Source organism: Tupaia chinensis, unplaced genomic scaffold, assembly GCF_000334495.1.
Source record: "Tupaia chinensis unplaced genomic scaffold, TupChi_1.0 Scaffold148296_1, whole genome shotgun sequence".
In the NCBI taxonomy this organism is placed as follows: Eukaryota; Metazoa; Chordata; class Mammalia; order Scandentia; family Tupaiidae; genus Tupaia; species Tupaia belangeri.
In genome coordinates, this window is record NW_006208147.1 from 507,727 (window position 1) to 530,714 (window position 22,988).

Here is a 22,988-nt window from a genome sequence, read left to right on the forward strand (position 1 = left end):
GGTCTGGACTCGAACCCTGGTGGGAGTCCAGCACCCTTAACCACCATGCCACCTGCCGGCCCCTAAACATTAAGTCTTGTGTTTCTTTTCTTACATGTTTATTTTTGGTTTCAGAAGAAAAGGCTTTCAGACTGCTTCTATTTTTCTGACATTTTAAGTGCCTTAATTCTTTCTATTGAAAGTTTTAGCTTCTTTTATTGGTAGAGTATGTTTAAATACATACTTATGTTTCTAGTTTTGAAGGTTAAAGGGTTGAATAATTCATTGGGCTCAAATACTCTGCTAATTTTCTTTTCTTTTTTTTTTTTTTTTTAGGTTTTGACAGAGGGCATGTGTGCTGTCCAAAGAGAGGAGGAAAGTAAGAAATCACTTGTGGCCACGCCGTAATTCCTTTTCCTCCATTCTCCTCTCAGGATTTAGGGCATGCATGCACACGCGCCCGAAGTGATTTTTCAAGCCCTGGGTCTGGGACTCAAACTCTGGTTGGCTATGTGGGAACCCAGCGCCTTACCTATCACAGCACCTGTTGGTTCTCACACTCTGCTAATTTTTATTGGGAATTAAAGGTATTTAAACCTTTTGGATAAGTCATCTCCAAATATAATGCTACTTGTTTGTGAAGGTATTTGCTGTAATGATTACAGGGGCATTGATTCATTCTTTTATTTATGTAGTGTCTATCTTGCAAGATAGTGGGAATTTGGACATGATTAAGAGATAGTTTGTTTCTTTTTCTTTTCTTTTCTTTCTTTTTTTTTTAATTGCCAGAGGATGCGTAAGCTCACTAGAGACAGAATGAGGGAGGAAAAAGCATCCTCCAATGGGGCATGGTCATGGCAAATTTCTTTTTTTCTATTTCTCCCTTTTGCCAGGATTTTGGGCATGCACACACATGTGCCTGGCGTGTTTCTTGAGCTACTGGGGTCAGGATTCTTTCCAAGCAAAGTTAGCCAGGTGGGATCAGGTCCCAGCACCACTAGGCCCATGGGGCTGCTCAAGAGATGGTTTCTGCTCTCACAGAGCTCGTAGATGATGAGAGGAAGGAAGCGTATGAACAAACATTACGCTGTGGTGTAATGGAAGACAGCACATGAGCAGGTATGTTTAAGTATGTTGTAATCTGCACCAGTGGAGGCTGCTAGGGAATTCAGAAAAAATGCAGAGCAGGCATAGAGTAGAGGAGAGAAAAAAGGAACTTCCAGAGGAGGTGATAGCTGAACCAGGTTTTCCAAGGTGAATTGCAGGTTCTGTCAGGTGGACAAGGGAGTCAGAGAAATAGAATATTTTACCTTGAACTTTGACCCTGGGTTTTATGTATATACACAAGTGTGTATACATTGTTACAGTAGTATCAAAGAGTATTGTTAGAAAAAAGGCTTACCTTATTGTTCTAACTTTTGATTACCCAGAGATAAAAAGCTGCCCATTTTTCTCTCTGTTTCTTGGCCAAATTCTCTGTCTCCTATTTTTTGCAGAAAGTAACTGAATTTAATTGTAGTTTTCTGATATAAAGCCTGCCCACCTCCTCCCCCCAACCTGTGGTCTTTGGAATAAGAGTAAGAGCTAACATCTTTATGTGCTTATTCGCTGTTTTAGCTTTCTTCCCAGTTTTGTGTTATTGTATCATTCTTATTTTACATTTGAGAAAACAGCCCACAGGAAAGCACAAGTGACTTGCCCAAGTATGTACCGTAGCTTATTCCAGGCAGCTTGGGACCAGAGCCCTTGTTCTTAATCTAGACCCTGGTGCTGTACCACTTCTCTGGGGTGACGGTGTGGTGTAAAGTTTGTGTTAGCCTTTGAAGGGGTTCTCATGACACATAGGAACAGTGTTTATTTTAATTACACATAATTACTGTTCCAGATGAAGCCCCTGGTTTATACAGGGGTGAAAACGTAAGGAATAACAAACTAAATTGAGAGAATTAACTTGAATTTTTTTCTTGCATAATCCATAAATACTTCAGGATACCATTAACGTTTCTTTATAGGAAACGTTATCATTATCATTGCATTTAGATTTCTGTTTTTGGATCAGGAATACACAGCAATTTTGGATGCCATAATCTAATTCCAATTTCTTTTCTCTCTTTCAATAAAATGTAGATGTGATTTCTGTATGTCTAAACATTTTTTTCATAACATTTAATCAGGTAAAGAATCCCACTCCTTTCCCCTAAATATTCCAGTTAACCACTGCTCTGAATTTAGTGTTTATTATTTGTGTGTATTTCCATTTTTTTCTTTCTTTAATTTGGTATAGGGCACATGAACTCACTGGGGGAGAGGAAAGAGAAAGTGAGAAAGCACTCCCCTAGAGAGGATGGCCAATCCGTAGTCCCTCTCCACTCTCCTCTTGGGATTTTGGGCATCCATGCACACACGCACAGCGTGTTTCTCACACTGCTGGGTCTAGGACTCGAACCGTGCACTTTTATGTGGATCCAGCTGCCTTAACCATCACACTCTCAACTGGTCCCTCCTGTGTATTTATAGTTTTACTACACCTGCGTATACTTAAATAGAGTATGGTAATGTTTCATATATTCTTAAACTTTATATAGATGGTACTATGTGTATTCTTGTGCAGCATACTTTTTTCTCTCATTCAGTATCACTTCATCAGGTGAATTTCATCAATGTGGATACATGCTCACGTAGTGCATTTATTTTTACTGTGTTGGAGTATAATATTTAAGGGCTGTACCACACTTACTAGGTTGTTGGGAAACTCATGACTTTTTTTCTGTTTTCTATGCAAACATGTGTCATAACTTTTCTGACGACCCAAGATTTTCCCTTTGCTCTGTTGGTAGACCTTCAGGTGTTTGCCTTTTTAAAAATTACAAATATTAATCCCATTAATAGTCTTGAATGTATCTAGTTCCACTTTTGACACTAGTTACCCTGTACTCCTTTTTCTTTCTTTACATTTTTATTTCAGCCTTCTTCTGTACTTACAGTGGATACTTTTCCTCTTAAGACTTTTTTTTTTTTTTAAGAGAGATTTTTACTATTATGTGTGTGCTCACCAGAGAGACAGAAAGCGAGGAATCACCCCCCAACGGGCTTACCACATGGCAATCCCTTCTCCTCCATTCTTCACTTGGATTTTGGGCATGCATGCACACATGGCCAGCCTGAGTTTTAAGCCACAGGGCCTGAGACTTGAACTGTGGTTGACTGTGGGAGTCTAGCAGTGTAACCATTATGCCATTTGCTGGTCCCAGAACTTTTTTTTTTAATTTTAACTTTTTTTTTTTTGGAGAGGTTTTTGCTATAGGGCGCGTGTTCTCGCCAGATAGAGAGAGACAGAGAGACAGAAAGTGAGAAATCACCCCCCAGGGGGAATGACCATACCACAATCCCTTCTCCTCCATTCTCTTCTCAGGATCTTGGGCACGCATGCACATGCGCTTGGCATGAGTTTTAAGCAACCGGGTCCGGGACACGAACCGCAGTTGACTACATGGGAGTCTAGTGACATAGCCATTACGCTTACTGTTGGTCCCTAATTTTAACTTTTTTAATGATAGAGTGCAAATACACTAAGGAAAGAGACACACAGGACACCCTCACCCTGTCAAGGGTCTTGTCATGCCATGACTCCCTTCCCCCATCCCTCCAGCTCCTCAGAACCCCACGTACCAGTGTGTGTGGGCTTGGTGTGTTTCAGGCCAAGCCAGGTACATGAACCTGTAGTAGGTTGGCCATTTCGAGGTCACTACAGTATCACAGCCCCACAGTGGCTGGGCCTAAGGTTCTTTATAGTAAACTTTATTTTAATTAACTTGTTTTATTTCTTTGTTTTTTTATTTTCTTTTTGTAGACATTTTGTAGATACATATCTAGTATTATTTCACTTCTAATTCTACAAATGACTCTAGGGAGAATTCATACATACTCTTTCTCTTGGGAAATGTTTCTTTGTTAATGTACTTTTGATTTAGTCCTTATTTCCACTGAGTATTTCCCTCTGAAATTGGCACCTCTCTTCATCACAGTTTGATAGGTAGGAACATGGACTTGGAGTTCAGATTGCTTGGAGTTAATTGTGACTTACCATATTGGCTGTGCAAACTTGGACAGCTTATTATGATTTCTCTGTAGCTCAGTTTCTTGTTTAAAATAGAGATAATAATAGAAAATACCTGTAGGTTGTTATGAAGATTTAAATGAGATAAATGTCTGGCATATAGTCATTCAGTGTTTTTATTAGAGTGTGCAATATTTTCTTCTTTTTATTACTGCCTTCTCTTTTGCAGCAGCAGTCTTCACTTACAAATATACCTCAAAGAAATGTCTAGTGTATTACAGCCTCTTGTTAATGGAGACTGGAAAGAGCCATTGTAAATGGTAGAAAACTGTGAGTTGAGGGACATTAACTGTCAATAGATTTTGGTGTATTTTAATATGCATAATTTAGGATTTATCTTGCACTTAATTTTCTTGGAAGTACACACACAACATAGGTTTCTAATAGGTTGACAGTGTACTATGTCATATACACTATGACGTAATGTACTTCTCACTTGAATTACTAATAGAAATGTGCTGTTTTAAATACCTTTTATAACATGATCCAAGTAATGATCCATGTGGTCTTTATGGATAAATTACTCTGTTATCATCAGCCTTGTGTTGAGTAAAGAAGGAACTGTTGCTGTCCATATGTCTAGTACTTACACATAAATTTGAACTAGTTTCTTAACCTTCCTTAGCTTTGCATGTCAGTTAGCTTTACAAAGATTTAAATTTGTATGAGAACTCAGGGAGACACTGATAGTTTAGAGCACACAGTTGACTGTCCTGGTAGTTGCTTCCTTTCTCTCCCTTCCTCCCTGTGTTCTCTTAATTTCCTTTTTTCCTGTTTTCTCTCCTCTTTCTGTCTTCCTCCTCCTTCCTTTCTATGTCCTTTGGAAGTAGTTTTGTGGCAGCAAATCCAGCATATTGGCAAGCCATTATATAAATATAAGCGTACTTATTCAAAGGGGGCTAGGAATCCTTATTCCTCAAGGCCAAGTGGTATATGAAGGTACAAACAAGATGGTAAATGTTAACTGAGGAGTACAGAGGGTAGAGACGTCGTGTGTGGCCAGAGTAGCCAGGGAAGGGTCGGCTGAACAAAAATAAGACTTGGATTTGAAGAAAAACTTGAGTTTGAGATAGGACTACATACTCAGGTTGTATGTGCAGGATCGATGAGCTTGAAGAGCAGGATCGACGGATAAAATTGAGTCATCATCTGCTTAGGAGGACTACAGAAGCTGTGAGGATAAACCATATCTTCTGGGGAAGCAAGGAGCTGGCCTTGCAGAAACTCATGTATTGATTCAACTCAGAAAGTGGCTGTTGAATGACTTGAAGGGTCTAGGAAGAGGAAGGAATACTAAGCAGCTGACCCTGGAGGAGAGGCAGGCTGGGCTGCAAGTCAGAGCCCTGAGGGGCCAGCCTCATTTTTTCGTAGCCCTGCAGTTGTGATTAGTGGTGTGACTTTGTTCAGGACATTTAGTCTTACTGGACCTCAGATTCCTGTCTATAATAATACTTTCTTGCTAAAAAACCAAAAAACAAAATTACTGTCACTTCTTTTTTTTTCTTTTCTTTTTCTTTCAAAAATCTCCTTTCCCGGGACCAGCAGTTAGCGTAATGGCTATGTCGCTGGACTGCCACGTAGTTGACTGCGGTTGAGTCCCGGACCCAGTGGCTTAAACTCACGCCGGGAGGATAAAGGAGAGGGAGCTTTACGGAATAGTTTGAGCAGAGTTCTAGAAAATGGGGGGATTCAGCTTCCTGTCTACCCCGGGAAAGGTGAAAGGTAGAGTGATGGTAGAAGAGTACTGTTCATTGAGGTGAAAAGGAAAATTCACTTTTTAGAAATTTACTATTTTAAAAAATGTAAAGTGTGATGTCCAGAATCTCCTGGCCGGAAGCTAGAAGAGGGGTCATCTGGGTAGGTGATGGTTAGATGGGGAGTGGAAAAGAGTGGCACATTTCTGGATTTAGAGCTGTGGAGAATGTGATAGAAGTCAGTGAAAGACATATGCAGTAATTGTCACTATGTCGCTGGACTGCCACGTAGTTGACTGCGGTTGAGTCCCGGACCCAGTGGCTTAAACTCACGCCGGGAGGATAAAGGAGAGGGAGCTTTACGGAATAGTTTGAGCAGAGTTCTAGAAAATGGGGGGATTCAGCTTCCTGTCTACCCCGGGAAAGGTGAAAGGTAGAGTGATGGTAGAAGAGTACTGTTCATTGAGGTGAAAAGGAAAATTCACTTTTTAGAAATTTACTATTTTAAAAAATGTAAAGTGTGATGTCCAGAATCTCCTGGCCGGAAGCTAGAAGAGGGGTCATCTGGGTAGGTGATGGTTAGATGGGGAGTGGAAAAGAGTGGCACATTTCTGGATTTAGAGCTGTGGAGAATGTGATAGAAGTCAGTGAAAGACATATGCAGTAATTGTCACTCGACTGGGTCCCACAAATGCGGGATATCCATCCTGGCTGGATCCCCTCTCGGCAGGCAGCTTCTGGGTGGGAGTAGAGAAAATGCAGTGACTGCAGGGAGAGGTCAGGTCATAGAGCTGTAGAATAGCGAATACTCAGGAGCTCCCCATCAAGGGCCTGATGGCCACACAAAGTGTCTCCACAGCATTGGTCCTGGGGCCAGGACAGACGTGGTGGCCAAAATGGGGCAGGGAGCAAATTCAGTGAGTGTTACAGGATAGTAACAGTCTATTTTTCTTTTGCTTGTTTATTTTTAAAGCAAAAATTAGTTTTCTAATGATAAGGATCTTGTTTCTTTGAGATCAAAGATGTGGAATGTTACTTTTTGCTGCTCTGCTTTTACTTCTCCAGGGGGTCACTGCCAGTAAGTAATTCTGCTGCTCTTGTGGTATTTCCTCCTTGATTTTAGTGAACATAATATTTACCATTAAACAAGATATAACTCTACAGAAAAAAGTTACAGTTGTGCCTAAATTTATAAAATAGATAATACTAAGAAAGTTACATTTTTTTTTTTTTAATTGCTAGAGGGTACATGTGCTGGGGGGGAGGGAGAGGGAGAGGGAGAGAGAGAGAGAGAGAGGGAGAGAGAGAGTGAGCACACCCCTCTGTGGGCATGGCCACACCACAGTCCCCTCTTCCATTTCTCCTTCCTGTGGGGATTTTGAGTACACATGCATACATGTATGGATGTATGGCATATTTTCAAGCCTCCAGATCCTCACTTGAGCCATGGTAGATCATGTTGAATTCTTTCTTTCTTTTTTTTGAGACTTTTTTTTGCTATGGGTGCATGTGCTTACCAAAGAGACTAGGAGACAGAAAGTAAGAAATCATTCCCTGTAGTCTCTTCTCCATTTTTCTTATTTTTGCTCTTTTACCTCTGCGGACTTTGGCCACGCATGTACATGCACCTGGTGTGAGTTTTAAGTTGCCAGATCCAGAACTCGAACCGTGGTCGGCCATGTAGGAGTCCAGTGCCTTAACTGCTACACCACCTGCTGGCTCCCCTAGATCTTACTTTTTTTAGCCAGTAGGCCATGGGGCAACCCTGAAAGTTACATAATTTTGACGGAAAGAAACTTAAATGTCGGGACCAGCAGTTAGCGTAATGGCTATGTCGCTGGACTCCCATGTAGTTTACCGCAGTTTGCGTCCTGGACCCGGTGGCTTAAACTCAACGCTGGGCGTGTGTGCGTGCGTGCCCAAGATCCTGAGAGGAGAATGGAGGAGAAGGAATTGCGGCGTGGCCATCCCCTCTGGGGGGTGATTTCTTGCTTTCTATATCTCTGTCTCTGTCTGTCTGGTGAGCGCACGCCTCCTATAGCAAAAACCTCTCAAAAAAAAAAAAAAGAAACTTAAATGTCTTAGGAAAGTTTATTTAAATGAAGTTTATTTAAATCATGATGGTTCTTTTAAAAAAATTTTTTTATTTAATTTTATTTATTCATTCATTTATTTTAGTTTGACCAGAGATACACACACACACACACACACACACACACACAGAGAGAGAGAGAGAGAGAGAGAGAGAGAGAGAGAGAACGTAAGAAAGAAAGACACCGACTGGGTCCCACAAATGCGGGATATCCATCCTGGCTGGATCCCCTCTCGGCAGGCAGCTTCTGGGTGGGAGTAGAGAAAATGCAGTGACTGCAGGGAGAGGTCAGGTCATAGAGCTGTAGAATAGCGAATACTCAGGAGCTCCCCATCAAGGGCCTGATGGCCACACAAAGTGTCTCCACAGCATTGGTCCTGGGGCCAGGACAGACGTGGTGGCCAAAATGGGGCAGGGAGCAAATTCAGTGAGTGTTACAGGATAGTAACAGTCTATTTTTCTTTTGCTTGTTTATTTTTAAAGCAAAAATTAGTTTTCTAATGATAAGGATCTTGTTTCTTTGAGATCAAAGATGTGGAATGTTACTTTTTGCTGCTCTGCTTTTACTTCTCCAGGGGGTCACTGACAGTAAGTAATTCTGCTGCTCTTGTGGTATTTCCTCCTTGATTTTAGTGAACATAATATTTACCATTAAACAAGATATAACTCTACAGAAAAAAGTTACAGTTGTGCCTAAATTTATAAAATAGATAATACTAAGAAAGTTACATTTTTTTTTTTTAATTGCTAGAGGGTACATGTGCTGGGGGGGAGGGAGAGGGAGAGGGAGAGAGAGAGAGAGAGAGAGGGAGGGAGAGAGAGAGAGTGAGCACACCCCTCTGTGGGCATGGCCACACCACAGTCCCCTCTTCCATTTCTCCTTCCTGTGGGGATTTTGAGTACACATGCATACATGTATGGATGTATGGCATATTTTCAAGCCTCCAGATCCTCACTTGAGCCATGGTAGATCATGTTGAATTCTTTCTTTCTTTTTTTTGAGACTTTTTTTTGCTATGGGTGCATGTGCTTACCAAAGAGACTAGGAGACAGAAAGTAAGAAATCATTCCCTGTAGTCTCTTCTCCATTTTTCTTATTTTTGCTCTTTTACCTCTGCGGACTTTGGCCACGCATGTACATGCACCTGGTGTGAGTTTTAAGTTGCCAGATCCAGAACTCGAACCGTGGTCGGCCATGTAGGAGTCCAGTGCCTTAACTGCTACACCACCTGCTGGCTCCCCTAGATCTTACTTTTTTTAGCCAGTAGGCCATGGGGCAACCCTGAAAGTTACATAATTTTGACGGAAAGAAACTTAAATGTCGGGACCAGCAGTTAGCGTAATGGCTATGTCGCTGGACTCCCATGTAGTTTACCGCAGTTTGCGTCCTGGACCCGGTGGCTTAAACTCAACGCTGGGCGTGTGTGCGTGCGTGCCCAAGATCCTGAGAGGAGAATGGAGGAGAAGGAATTGCGGCGTGGCCATCCCCTCTGGGGGGTGATTTCTTGCTTTCTATATCTCTGTCTCTGTCTGTCTGGTGAGCGCACGCCTCCTATAGCAAAAACCTCTCAAAAAAAAAAAAAAGAAACTTAAATGTCTTAGGAAAGTTTATTTAAATGAAGTTTATTTAAATCATGATGGTTCTTTTAAAAAAATTTTTTTATTTAATTTTATTTATTCATTCATTTATTTTAGTTTGACCAGAGATACACACACACACACACACACACACACACACAGAGAGAGAGAGAGAGAGAGAGAGAGAGAGAGAACGTAAGAAAGCAAGCCACCAGGTCTGGTATTCGAACCATGGTTGGCCATGTGGGAGTGTCCAGTGCCTTAACCACCATGCCACCTGCTGGACCCCTAAATCATGGTTCTTAACATCTGTAATTTATTTGCCCCTCTGTCCATCCATCCATCTTCTGGATGCCCCATCTGTCTGTCTTATGGATGTTCGCATCAGGTGCTATGCCAGTAGGGTCCAGGGTAGGATGATGAACAAGATAGATATACTCCTGCCCTGGCACACAGAATGGCAAGATGGATATTAAGCAGTTTTAAATGTAATTATTTCATTCCAGCTGCAATAATTGTTGTGAAGGCAGAGTTTGAGATGCTGAGAGTGGAGAACCTGACTGTCTAGACTATTGAACCAGGCTTTTCTGAGGCAGTGGCATTGAAATAATCCAGGTGAAGGGGATTTGTTGTATGGATGGAGGTGGTTGGGGCCAGTAGGCAGTTTTCTAGGTAGAGGCTTGAAGCAGTCTGGGGTCAGGTGGAAATTCCACTAGAAGGCTAGAGGGGCAGGAGTTTGCGCAGTGGTCCTCTGCAATGAAGCTGATGGGAAGGGAAGGGAAATGGGCCACGTACAGCATACATAGGACAGGAGTGAAATAAAGCCCTTTTTGCTCTTCAGTCATTCAACGAGAGTAGAGTGAGATGAGGTAACTTGGATGCTGGCTGTGCAGCTAGCTAGTAATCTCTGTATCAAGTCAGTGTGCTGCTTTGATCTTCAGTTACTAGAGAAAGTAGTTTAAATTTTATTATTACAAAATATGGAAAGTGTTAAAGACTTTTTGCTATTGGGCACGTGTGCTTGTTGGAGAGAGACAGAGACAGTGAGAGGGGAAAACGAGAAATCACATCCAGGGGGGATGACTGTTCCACAGTCTCTTCTCTTCCATTCTCCTCTCAGGATCTTGGGCACATGTACACCCTGTGTGATTTTCAAGCTGCCGGATCCAGGACTCGAGCCAGAGGCAGCCATGTGGGATCTAGCACCTTAACCACTATGCTACCTGCTAGCCTGGAAACAATTACATTTTTCATTTTGTGATTTGAATTGTATGATTAGGAATGTTAGAATTTGCCCAAATTATTTTTAGTAATATTAAAGCATCTTCAAAAACTATGATGATATATCTTTAATAATTTATTTGTTTTGGTATTGCACACATACCGAGTTAAAAATAAAAATAACCACGGGAACCAGCAGTTAGTGTAATGGCTGTGTCGCTGTACTCCTACGTAGTCAACCGCGGTTCGCGTCCCGGGCCTGGTGGCTTAGAACTCAGCGCCGGGCACATGTGCGTGCGTGCCCAAGATCCCGAGAGGAGAATGGAGGAGAAGGGATTGCTGCATGACCATCTCCCCTGGGGGGTGATTTCTTGCTTTCTGTCTCTATGTCTCTCTCTGTCTGTCTGGCGAGTGTACGCGCCCTATAGCGAAAACCTCTCCAAAAAAAAAAAAACCAAAAAAACAAAAACCACTAAGTCTACATTTCAGAGCCAATGCTGGCATTTTGGTGCTTTTAGTCTCAATGTGTATGTATGTTAACAAAAGTGAAAATATATTGTATATTTAATACTTAAACTAATTTTTCTTATTATATAATGAACAGTTCCCATGTTATTAAATGTTCTGCGAAAATACTGTTCCGTGATTGTATAATAGTGTGTTTACATACTGTAATGTATTTGGCCATTTCCCAATTACTGGATATTTGCTCATTGCTCCTCCCCCATTATAAATAATCATTATGGAAGTTCTCAAGAAAATTCTTTTCATTGAAGACTTATAAAAGTGGAGTTTTTGGGTCAAAAAGTATGAACAACTTAGTCTTACAGTAAAAATTCAAAATTGTTTTCCAGAGAAGTTATACTTATTTTTGTCCCCTCTGGCTGTTAATGAGAGTGTCTTTGTAACATACTTGCACTCTAACATTTATGTATTGAAAAGCAGGAGAAAGATGTTGATCATATTAATCATTCTTAGTATAATTTAAAAAAAGATTTCTTAGCAACTTGAGTATTTATTTTGACCGAACCAGTTTTAATCTAGGCCTGATTCAAATAGTAAGCAATAATTTTGTTCACTGGATATAGTTTGCTGAAGGATTTGAAAAGATTGTTAGAAAAGAACTCACTGAGGAAATGGAAAAAGACCCAACCAGATGCAAGAACGAGGCAGGCCTGAGGATCCCAGTGACACCATGTTAGTGGTGGGACATGGGGCTAGAGGAGTTGAGAATTTGAGATGGGGGGAGGAGAGACTAGGCTGCAGTGATAAACAGTAAGAATCAGGCCTAGGGAACCTAATAAACAGGGAAGGACCCGAGGAATCAAGGGATATGTGGTTTAGATGAAGTCAGAGAGTTGTAGTGAATGAACTGGTGGAATGGGACTGCTTTATGGTAATCCAGGTTTGGAGTTTCGTATTTGAGAAATTATTTTGAGAAAACGTTTTTAAAAAATAATTATTTATTTTACTTAATTCCATTTGTTATTATTTCTCGTTAATGTGACCAGACAGAGACAGAAAGAGAAAGGGAAAGTGAGAAAGCAAGCTGCCAGGTCCGGGACTGGAACAGTAGTGGGCTGTGTGGGAATCCAGTGCCCTTAAATACCCTGCCACCTGCCGCCACATAAATTGTTTTGAATTTGAATTTAAGACATCGTACTTCAGATTCTGTACTTAAGATATTATTTTAAACTGATTAGAGGGCAATTTTAAAAGTCAGATTTGTGATTTTCCGTGGGATGAAAAATGTTAATTAATTAAGAGTCGAGATGGAAAGCTCCTTGAGAGTCAAGTCTCAGGGTCGTTTTTACATAAATTGGAGCTTTTTAGTATTGAAGTTGTAAGGCAGAGTACATTCAGAGACTTATTTTAGTGAGAAAAAGCTCTGTTGGGGTCCAATCACTGTGGCTTAGCCAGTAGCATACAGGATTGTGGAGCAGGGAGCAACCTGCTGACCAGAGTTTGAGATCCTGGTTTGGTTGGCTCGAGAACACCCAGGCCCATGCTGTGTACTTAACCTCTGATCCTGGTAGCTGAGAGAAGGGGTTTGTGGCCTGGCAGAGCCCTTTGAAGGGTATTTCCCCCTTCTCCCCATACACATTGCACATGCAGTATCTTGAATAAATAAAAAAAAATCTGTGTTGGCATTTTTTTAAAGAATTATTTTTTATTTAACTTCATTTATTTATTTTAATTTGACCAGAGAGGGACAGAGTGAGAGAGAGTGGGGGGTGGGGGGAGTGAAAAAGCCAGCCACCAGGTCCGTGACTTGAACCTTGGTTGGCCACGTGGGAGTCCAGTGCCTTTAACCACCATGCCACCTGCTGGCCCTGGCATTTGTTTTTAAATTAGTACCTATACTGACTTCTATATAGACCCTCGTCATGCTTTTAGCTATTAATCTTAGTTCTAAAATGATTTCCTATTTATCTAACAATTTTTGTGTGTTTCTTATTATAGAATATTCAGTATCATTTTGGCTAAAATTATGAAAAGTTATTTTTCAATCACGCAAGTTTCTTTCTTTTATTGAAATTGCAGCAAACGTTATCCTGGACCTTGATGTTGGCTTTCTTGCCATAACATTAAACCATCAGATTCTTTCTCTTCCTGTTGAAGGCTGACTTAATCTGGACTTTATACCTGCTGTTTGAGGGGTTGGGAGAGGGGAGAGCATTTAAATTCTTTCTGTGGTAACGCAAGATTATATTACTTCCATGAGAAACCAGAATGAACCAGAATCTTAGTACTTAATTTTAATGTAAACAATTTACATTCTCAAATTAATCGAAATTGAAATTATGCCACATGGACCATAGTACTCAAAGTGTTCCTTTTTACATGCTCACAGTTGATATTTCTGTAAATTGTTTTCTTATTGTATTACAACTTCCCTTATTCCTAGTGTGTTAAATTCTAAAATTTTATATTCATCCTTTACTCTGAAATGAGGCCCGGACATGTAAACTGCCTGCTGAAACTACATAGACTTTCCTTAGAAATGAATGTTCAGTTTGTATATCCCTTTCTGAGACATAAAAGAAATAGCTGTTCTGTCCAATAATATCTTGAGGTGGGAGTTTTGTGGGAGGTAGTGGCTAGCTAAGGGTGAGGTGTAGAGGTCAGAGAGGGTGCTCACAGCACCCCAAGATTGGAGTGATAGAGAGGAATGATGGGGAACTTGAGCATTGAGATCACACTGTTGCTGGAATCCCATCTGGCTCTACCTCACCCGTTTTTGTGACCAGAGCAAATTATTTAACCTCTCAGCTTCAATTTCTTTAAGATAGGAATGATATTTTTGTGGGGTACATGGTGTGCATGCAAACTGTCACTAGGGTGCTGGGAGAAAATGGAAGAAATTCTCTCTTTTTAAAAATCTCTGTGTTTTGTGCATGATTTACAATATTTACTGTATACTGGAGCATAGTACGGTACACAGTATTAAAAGTGTACCCATTTGGGATGCCACTAAATTTTACAAAAGGGGGGGCTTTTATAGAGACTTACAATTTAGAGTTTAGGATGAAAGATATGTCCTTAGTTGGAAGCTTATTAGTTTGGGTGCACCTTTAGTAAAGTATTGAATTTGGGGTGGGGTTGAAAAGTTTGGGTTAGTGGTTTTGGGAAATGAATGGAAGGGTATTGGATTTAGGGAGCTAATCTCTGCAAGTTTGTTTGGAAAATAGTGGACATAGAATACTGATAGGTGTAATAATTTGAGTTGGTGAAAGTCTTTTGCCAAATATTCTTATGCAGTCTCATATGTTAGGAGGTTGCATGGTAGAAATTGGAATAGGATGCTATCTAGAAATGTGAACCAGTTTTAAGGAATTGCCTTTGATATATAGATAATTTATCAAAAGATAATTGGGAACTGTATGTATGCTTAAGGTAATAATAATAAATTATATGATGCCAGAGGAGAGGCTCGTTAACTATAGTTGGTTAGGGTTTTTTTTTTTTTTTAGAATTGTCTATTGAATTTTATTTATTATTTAAATTTTTGCTATAGGGCATACACACTCACAAGGGGTGGGGAGGCGGGAATATATATATATATATATATATAGAGAGAGAGAGAGAGAGAGAGAGAAAACAAGCAAGCTGCCAGGTCCGGGACTTGAATCACGGTCTTGGATATTAACTACCATGCTACTGCTGGCTCCAGATTAATTACTTTTTTTTTTTTTTAAGAATTATTTATTCAGTTTTATTTACTCATTCATTTATTTTAATTTTACCAGAGAGAGAGACAGAGAAAGAGAGAGCGAGCGAGCAGAGGGAAAGTGGGAAAGCAAACCGCCAGATCTGGAACTCGAACCATAGTTGTCCATGTGGGAGTGTCCAGCGCCTTAACCACCACGCCACCTGCTGGTCCCCAGTTAATTACTTTTTATTTCTTGTTACTAGTTTCAAATAGCTTTATGAAATAATTGTATTTTTTGTCTTTTTCAGGTAAGTCCAAGAACATGTTCTCTTTTAAGAGACAGATTTGTTTAATATCTCTCTACTACGAAGCTCTGTGAGGACAAGGATATTTGTTTTATTTACTACCGCACACCCAGTGCCCTGCATATAGGAGTCACTCTTACTTGTTGAGTTGAATCAATTTCCGCATCCTTGCCACCTAAGACAATAATGGATGTGAAATGTTTGATTACATTGAATTGAAAGATTTGAGCAAATCACCAGAAAACTTTGGAAAGCCACAATCTCACATCAGAAATACCAGTTCCAAAACCTTATTAATAAATGTGTACTTGAATAGCTAGCTTGTCAAATATTATATACTAAAGTCACTTAAAGAACGATGTGGCAAAGAAGTTGAGAAAGCTATGGCTTGTTTCAGACCAGGCCACCTACTTGCTGCTGTACTGTCGTGTCATTGCCACTTGTTGCCTTCCCTGTAGACTTTGGCACTCCTGACCGCACCCTCATCAACCTGCACATTTACCTTTGGCTTCTTTACCTTTCTTGCTGGTTCTTCTAGTGTGTCCTTAATTTTTTTGTATGTTTAAACAGAATATAATGAGGGATTCCATAGTCTTTGAAAAGAGTTAGTGATGACTCTAAAATCTACTGGGTCTGGAGACCAAGTTCTAATTTCTTTTCTTCTTTTTCCAAATGATATGTGTACTCACCAGACAGAGACAGAGAAGGGAAAAGTAGAAAGCACTCCATGGATGGAACTAGTCACACCATAATCCCTTGTCCATTTCTCCATCCTGTCAGGATTTTGGGCACTCACACATAGGTGCCCAGCATGTTTTTTAAAAAAGCTGCTGGTTCTAGGATTTGAACTGTTGTCAGCCATGGCGAATCCAGCTCTCCTAACCACCAGGCTGTGGGCCAGCCCTGTTTTCTGTGTTGACTCAATTAATCATTCTTTTTGTTTTAATTTAAAAAAATTTTTTCTCCTAGATTTTTTGCTGTAGGATGTGTGTATTCACCAGAGAGAGAGACAGATGGGGGGGATGAGAAATCACCCACCAGAGGGGATGACCTTCTCCATTTTCCTCTTGGAATTCTGGCATGTTTTTAGGTCACCAAGTCCAGGACTTGAACCATGCAGTCAGCCAAGCGGGATTAGTGTCTGAACCATCATGACACCTGCTGGCCCAACTCTAGTAATCATTCCAGAAAAACAAATTTGGCCAAGCACTTTTACTTAAAAATGATCTCATTTTGGGGCCAGTAGGTGGTATGATGTTAAGGCGTTACATTCCCCATGACTGACTCTGTGGTTCGAGTCCCAGACCCAGTTTGAAAAACATGCTGGGTCTATGTGCTTATGCACCCAAAATCCTGAGAGAAGAATGGAAGAGAAGGGATTGTGGCACGGCCATCTCTTCTTGGGGGTGATTTCTCACTTTCTGTGTCTTTTCAGCAAGAGTATGTGCCCTATGGCAAACATCTTAAAAAAAGAATCTTATGTTACCCACAATATTTTTATTTCAAGCCTTTTCCATATTTCTTGTGTTCCAGCTACCTTTGGCCCCTAGAGAGTCTTCCTTCCATGCTTGTTCCTGCCTGTCAGGAGTATTTCAGCTCATCTGTGGGAACAAGAAGACTTCATATAGAGGCTTAAACTAAATCTTGAATGATGAATTTACCTTGGCAGTTCTTGTAGTTTCTTTCATCTCCCTTTAATTCCGTATCCTAATTTCTGGTTCTGGAGAAAAGAATATGATTGAATATTTTCATATTTTTGATAACAGCCCCATTGGTCATAGACTTCTGGATACCCTTGAGTACCCACATTTGCCATAATCTGCTGGGGCAGAGTGGATATGAAGAACATCACGTGGTTCAAACAGACCAGTGCTTCCCTCTTCAGCAGAGTCACAGGCCGAGTGGGCTGTGTAAGCCATGGTTGACATCACCAAAATTGTTTTAGAATCCATAACAAGTCCTTTTTCTTTTTAGGGAACATGGGAGCTGTGGGAGAGGGAGTATTACTAGGTTGGTTATTTCAGGGATCTGCTCCTCCTCTTTCCAGTTATATTAATAATAGCCTCTCTCTCTCTTTTTTTTTGTGAGAGTTTTTTGCTATAAGGGTGTGTGTGCTCACCAGAAAGATGATAGAGAGACAGAAAGTGAGAAATCATCCCCCAAGGAGGATGGCCACACTGCAGTCCCTTCTCGTCCACTTTCCTCTCGGAATCTTGGGCATGCACACACATGCACCCGGTATGAATTGAAGCCACTGAGTCTGGGACTCGAACCACAGTTGAATACGTAGGAGTCCAGTGACGTAGCCATTACATCATCTGCTGGTCCCATTAGTAGTCTCTCTTGATCTCTGGGAATTCCCCATTTTCTACATTGTCTTTCTAAAGAGGTACCAGCTCCTTACTTTCTGTGTGTTTTTGCCTTTATTTTTATAATGATGGTTTTTCTCAAATAGCTGGTGATCCAGAACTTGGTCTTCTGTATTTTTAGTTCTAAAATGTTTTTCCTATTTGTAATTTCTTTTTCCACCACGTGTTCTCAACCTGGCACCAGTTTTAACATTATAGAGCAGAGATATGATTATGTCATTCTTTTGCATAAAAATTAGCTGACTTTTCTGGGTTCTGGGTAACGTCCCAATCACATAGCACAGCATACATTTGCAATGGCACTGAGGCACTGTTCGTTTCCTAGGGCTGCTGCAACAAATCACCACAAATTTGGTGACATAAGAACAACAGAAGTTTTTCTCTTACAGTTACTGGACACTACACATTTGAATGAGTATTAAAAGGGGAAGGAATTAAAGATGCCAGCAGAGCTTCTTTCCCCTTGAAGTCTCTAGAGAAGAATCGGTCCTTGCCTCTTCAAGCTTCTGGTTGTCCTGGTGTTCCTGTATCTGTCTAGTCAGACTCACATCTGAAGATCTCTCTGTGCCATTTTTATCTTCTCTTCTCTGTGTGTCCCATCTCTTTCTGCCTCTCTTGTGAAGACAGGATGGCCTTTGTGGTCCAAAAAATAATCATCTTTATATCACAGGTCTTTAATTTAATCCTACCTGCAAAGGTTCTTTTCCCAAATAAGGTACAAGGATTAGTGCCTGATACTCGCTGAGGTCTTTTATCCAACCTACTACATACAAATAATTTCCTGTAATTTTCCTTTTTCTTATTGTGTAGTTTAATGCCTTTGCAAATATTGTTATTACTACCTGTAGTTATTTTCTACTTGTACAAGAACGTTAGCATAACTTGGCTTATAGTGACCTCCTTTACCTTCTCTTCCCTCTCCTGACAGAGAACTGAATTTACCTAACTCTGTTTTCTTGTGGTGGTGGTTTTTGTGTTTTGTGTTTTTTGTTTTTACTATAGGCATGTGCTTTAGGAGAGGGAAAGCAAGAAATCATACCCCTTGGTCCACAGATGGCCACGTCACAGTATGCACTCCTCTTTTGGGTACACATGCACACTCACCTGGCATATTTTTCAAGCCACCAGGTGCAGTACTTGAATGGCACAGTTGGCCATGTGAGATCCAACCATCTTAACTTCCACACCATCTGCCAGCCCAGCCTGTCTTCTTTCTTCCTTCCTTTCTTCCTTTCTTTCTTTCTTTCTTTTTTTTTAAGAATTATTTATTACATTTTATTTGTTATTATTGTTATTTTTAAATTTGCCACAAGACACATGAGCTCACCAGAGAGAGGAGAGAAAGTGAAACAGAAAGAGAGAAAGTGATAAAGCTACCTGGGGACAGCCATGTGGGTCAGCACCTGGTTAAGCTGGCACCCAGCCTGCCTGTTTTCTTACTACGGTCTGTGTACTTCTCCAGTAGTTTTTGCCATGTTTAAACATTTTTTAAAACAGTTTGTCTTGCCAGGCTCTACCACTGGACTAAGAACTTTTTGTATACTGTTGTTTCATTTTTGGGATGAGAAGCATTGGGTCTGGAGCTGAATAGGCATTTAGTGAGTGTTTGTTGAAGAGATTCTTATTGAGGACCAATTAATAGTAGGAGCTGTCACATTGGACCATTTAATTAACAAGACAAAGTGTGGTAAAGTAAGTGTGCACTTGTGCCAGAGTTTCTCCAGGGCAGATTTCCTAAAAGGGATTTGCTGGGTCATAGGAATTTACATTTGCTGCTGCCAGTCCTGTTTCCTATAACCTTGCCAACACTTTCCTCCCCACCCCCACTTCATTAAAAACGAGTCTGGTGGGGGGAATGGTATAATTTTAATTTGTATTTCATTTATATAAGATTTACCATTTTTTCATAGTTAATGAGCATGTGGCTTTTTTTCGTGCAAATTTTCTAATATACATGGCCTGCTTTCTTATTGTTATTTGCCTATTTTATTTATATGAATAAGTTATATGGGTACGAATTGGTTATATATGGTGGTGCATTCTTATTTATGTATGAGGAAATTGGCACAAGAAAGGAGTTTATAAGATTTTTTTCTCCCATCAATAGATGGCTAGATAAACTTGTCTGGTGTCATATTTATTAAGAATCAGCAGGGGAACCAACGGATGGTGTAATGGTTACACCGCTCGACTCTCTTGTAGTAGTCGACTGTTGTTTGAGTCCCAGACCTAGTGGCTTAAAAACTCTGCCGGGCACATGTCATGTGTGCCTAAAATCCAGAGAAGAGATTGGAGGAGAAGGGATTGAGTTGTGGCCACCCCCCTAGGGGGTGATTTCTCTATTTTTTTCTCTGCCTCTGTGTCTCTCCTGCAAGCGCACGTATCCTATAGCAAGAATTTCTCTTTAAAATAAATAAATAAGTAAATAGAAGAATCAGCAGGGTTTTTGAACTTAGATGTCTGGTTATAAAATCTGTCTTGGGCCAGCAGGTGATGTGGAAGTTAAGGTGCTGGATCCCATATGGCCAACTGTGTGGTTCAAGTCCTTGACCTGGCGATTTGAAAATCATACTGGGTGTGTGTGTGTGCATCCCCAAGATCTTCAGGAGAATGGAGTTGAAGGGTTTGTAGTGTGGTCATTCCCTTTGGGTAGATTCTTACTTTCCCATTTTGTCTCTCTCTCAGTGTCTCTGGTGAGTGCACACACCCTATAGCAAAACTAAAACTAAAGCAAACAAAACCCCCAAACTGTCTGGGTTGCCTTGCATGGAGTGAGGAAATTGGTAATGAGGCCATGGTATACTGAGTTGTTTTAAAATACTTAGCTTTTAGCTGTACCTACTAGCTCTGTATTTAGGCTGATGTTTATATGTGTGTATATAAATTATTTTATTTATAATTATTATTCTCTGTATGTCTGTATATATACATATTCATATATAATTTTTATAAAAACAATTTGACCAGAGAGAGAGAGAGAGAGAGAGAGAAGCAGTGCTAAAGCAAGCCGTCAGGTTTGGTACCTGAACCGTGATCAGCCATATGGGAGTACAGCATCCCAACCATCATGCCACCTGCTGGCCCTGTTAACATATTTTTTAATATGACTATATAACGATAGCCAGCCCATTTCATAGGTGATTGAGAACATCACTGAGATACAGTGTGAGTGTTTTATAAATAGTATGTTATGGGGGTGGGGGTGGCAGCCAGTGGTGTGGTTATTAAGGTACTGGATTCCACAGGGCCGGCTTCATGGTTGGAGTCCCCGACCTGACGACTTGCAAACACACAGGGCTTGTGTGCATGTGTTCCTCAAATCTCAAGAGAAGAATATGGGAGAAGGGATTGTGGTGTGACCACACCATTGGGTGGTGATTTCTCACATTCCTTCTCTCTCTCTTTCTATGTCTCCAGTGAGCACATGCAACCTATAGTAAAACTTAAAAAAAAAAAGTCATTATGTATATATACATCTTAACAATTATTACTCTAAATCTCATAGTTAACTCAGTCTTTATTTTTTGTTTTTGGAGAGGTTTTTGCTATAGGGCACGTGTGCTCCCCAGAAAGAGAGAGACAGAGAGACAGAAAGCAAAAACTAACCCCCCCTCCTCCAGGGTGGATGGCCACGTTGCAGTCCCTTCTCCTCCATTCTCCTCTTGGGATCTTGGGCACGCACACACATGTCCCTGGTGTGAGTTTAAGCCACCAGGTCTGGGACTCAAACCGTGGTCGGCTACACGGGAGTTCAGCGACATAGCCATAACGCTAACTGCTGGTCCCCTCAGTCTTTATTTTAATAATGTAGTTTTTGAGCTTTAGATTTATTTTTTAAAAATAGATTTTAGTTTTCTGATTTTTATTGGTTTGGGCTATATTAAAATTGAGAGGAAAGTACAGATTTCTCATATACCCCTGTCCCACACAGGCATAGCCTGTGTTCACATTCCCTTACCAGAGTGGAACATTTGTTACTGCTGATGAGCCTGTATTGACATATTATCAACCACAGTCGGTAGCTTACATTTGGGTTCACTCTTACTGTCTTGTATTTTATGTCTTTAAAAGATGTATAATGACATTTAATAACTAGTGTAGTATTGTACAGAATCATTTTACTGTTCTAAAAGCCCTCAGCGCTCTGCCTGTTTATCTCTTTCTATTTTACAACCCCTGGAAATCACTGATCTTTTTACTTTCTATGTAAGTTTTGCCTTTTCCAGAATATCAGATATTGATAGTTGGAACCAAACAGTGTGTAGCGATTCAGATTATCTCCTTTCATTTAATAAATAGGTTCCATGTTCTTTCATGGCTTGATAGCTCATTTCTTTTTAACACTGAATCATATTCTATTGTCCGGTTATACCACAGTTTATTTACCCATTCACGTACTGAAGGACATCTTGGTTACTTGGCAAGTTTCAGCCATTATGAATAATGCTGCTGTAAACTTTCTTGTGCATGTTGTTTCATGGACATGTTTTCCATGGACATGTTTCCAACTCGGAGTTGAACATCAAAGAGCATGATTGCTGGATCTTTTGTCAAGAGTATGTTTAGTTTTATAAGACTCTGCCAAATTTTCTTCTGACGTGGAGGTACTATTTTGCATTCCTATCAGCAACGAATGAAAGTTCCTGTTGCTCTATGTCCTTGCCAGCATTTGGTATTGTTAATGTTTTGAATTTTAGCCATTCTTTTTATTTTTATATATATTATATATATACACATATATATGTGTGTGTGTGTATATATGTGTGTGTGTGTGTGTGTATTATAATTTTAAGAAGCCTATTTCATCTTGTGAGTAAGAAAGATGAGGAGTGGGACTGGCAGGTGGTTTGGTGGTTAAGGGCACTGGACTCCCATGTAGCTGACCACGATTCAAGTCCTGGACCTGGTAGCTTGCTTCTTACTTCCTCTCTCTCCCTCTCTAGTCAAATTAAAATAAATAAAGTGAAATAAAAATAATTATTTAAAAAAAAAAAAAAACATGAGTGAAGATGGAAGGGAGGGAAATAAATCTCCCAACGGGGTCTCAATGCCATGCTTGGTCCAGCCACAGCCTGCCGTGGAACATGAGCACACACCTGTGTCTGGCATACTCAGGGAGGTCTGTAGGGACAAACCCTGGAACTCTCCCATGTGGATCAGTCTTGCAGATCATTGCATTTTACAGCTGTACCACCATCCAGCCCCTATTTTTAGCCGTTTTAATAGTTTATAGTATATATACTAAACTTTTTTGAAAATGCTGGTAAGATAAAATGTTGTTGGCTAGTGTGGTACAGAATAAAAAAACTTAACAGAAAATTTCTTAGGTGGTTTAGAACTAAAATAGCTCCAAAAAAAGGTTCTTATTTGTGTCTGATTAACTAGACTATGAATAGTAATAGATGTCTTCTTGTGTGTTTGTTTAACAGGTATTGACACAGAGGCTGTATCTTAAGGCACTAGTACCTTTTGCCATTGTC

At 40.3% G+C, this 22,988-nt stretch overlaps 1 protein-coding gene across 3 annotated transcripts in view; it reads left to right on the forward strand.

The window, feature by feature from the left end:
• Nucleotides 1–314: 314 nt before the first annotated feature.
• ACSL3 (acyl-CoA synthetase long chain family member 3) overlaps nucleotides 315–22,988 on the forward strand; it is a 79,514-nt gene continuing 56,840 nt past the window's right edge. The window contains exons 1-2 of one of the 3 annotated variants that reach the window (XM_006170399.3): nucleotides 315–358; nucleotides 22,938–22,988. The exon at nucleotides 22,938–22,988 is cut by the window's right edge and continues 5 nt beyond it. The gene's annotated coding sequence lies outside the window, so the exon portion shown is untranslated. Of the gene's footprint in view, nucleotides 359–436; nucleotides 567–1,046; nucleotides 1,099–22,937 lie in introns of those variants that run through there. The other 2 variants (XM_006170398.3, XM_006170400.3) reach the window with 2 other exon arrangements.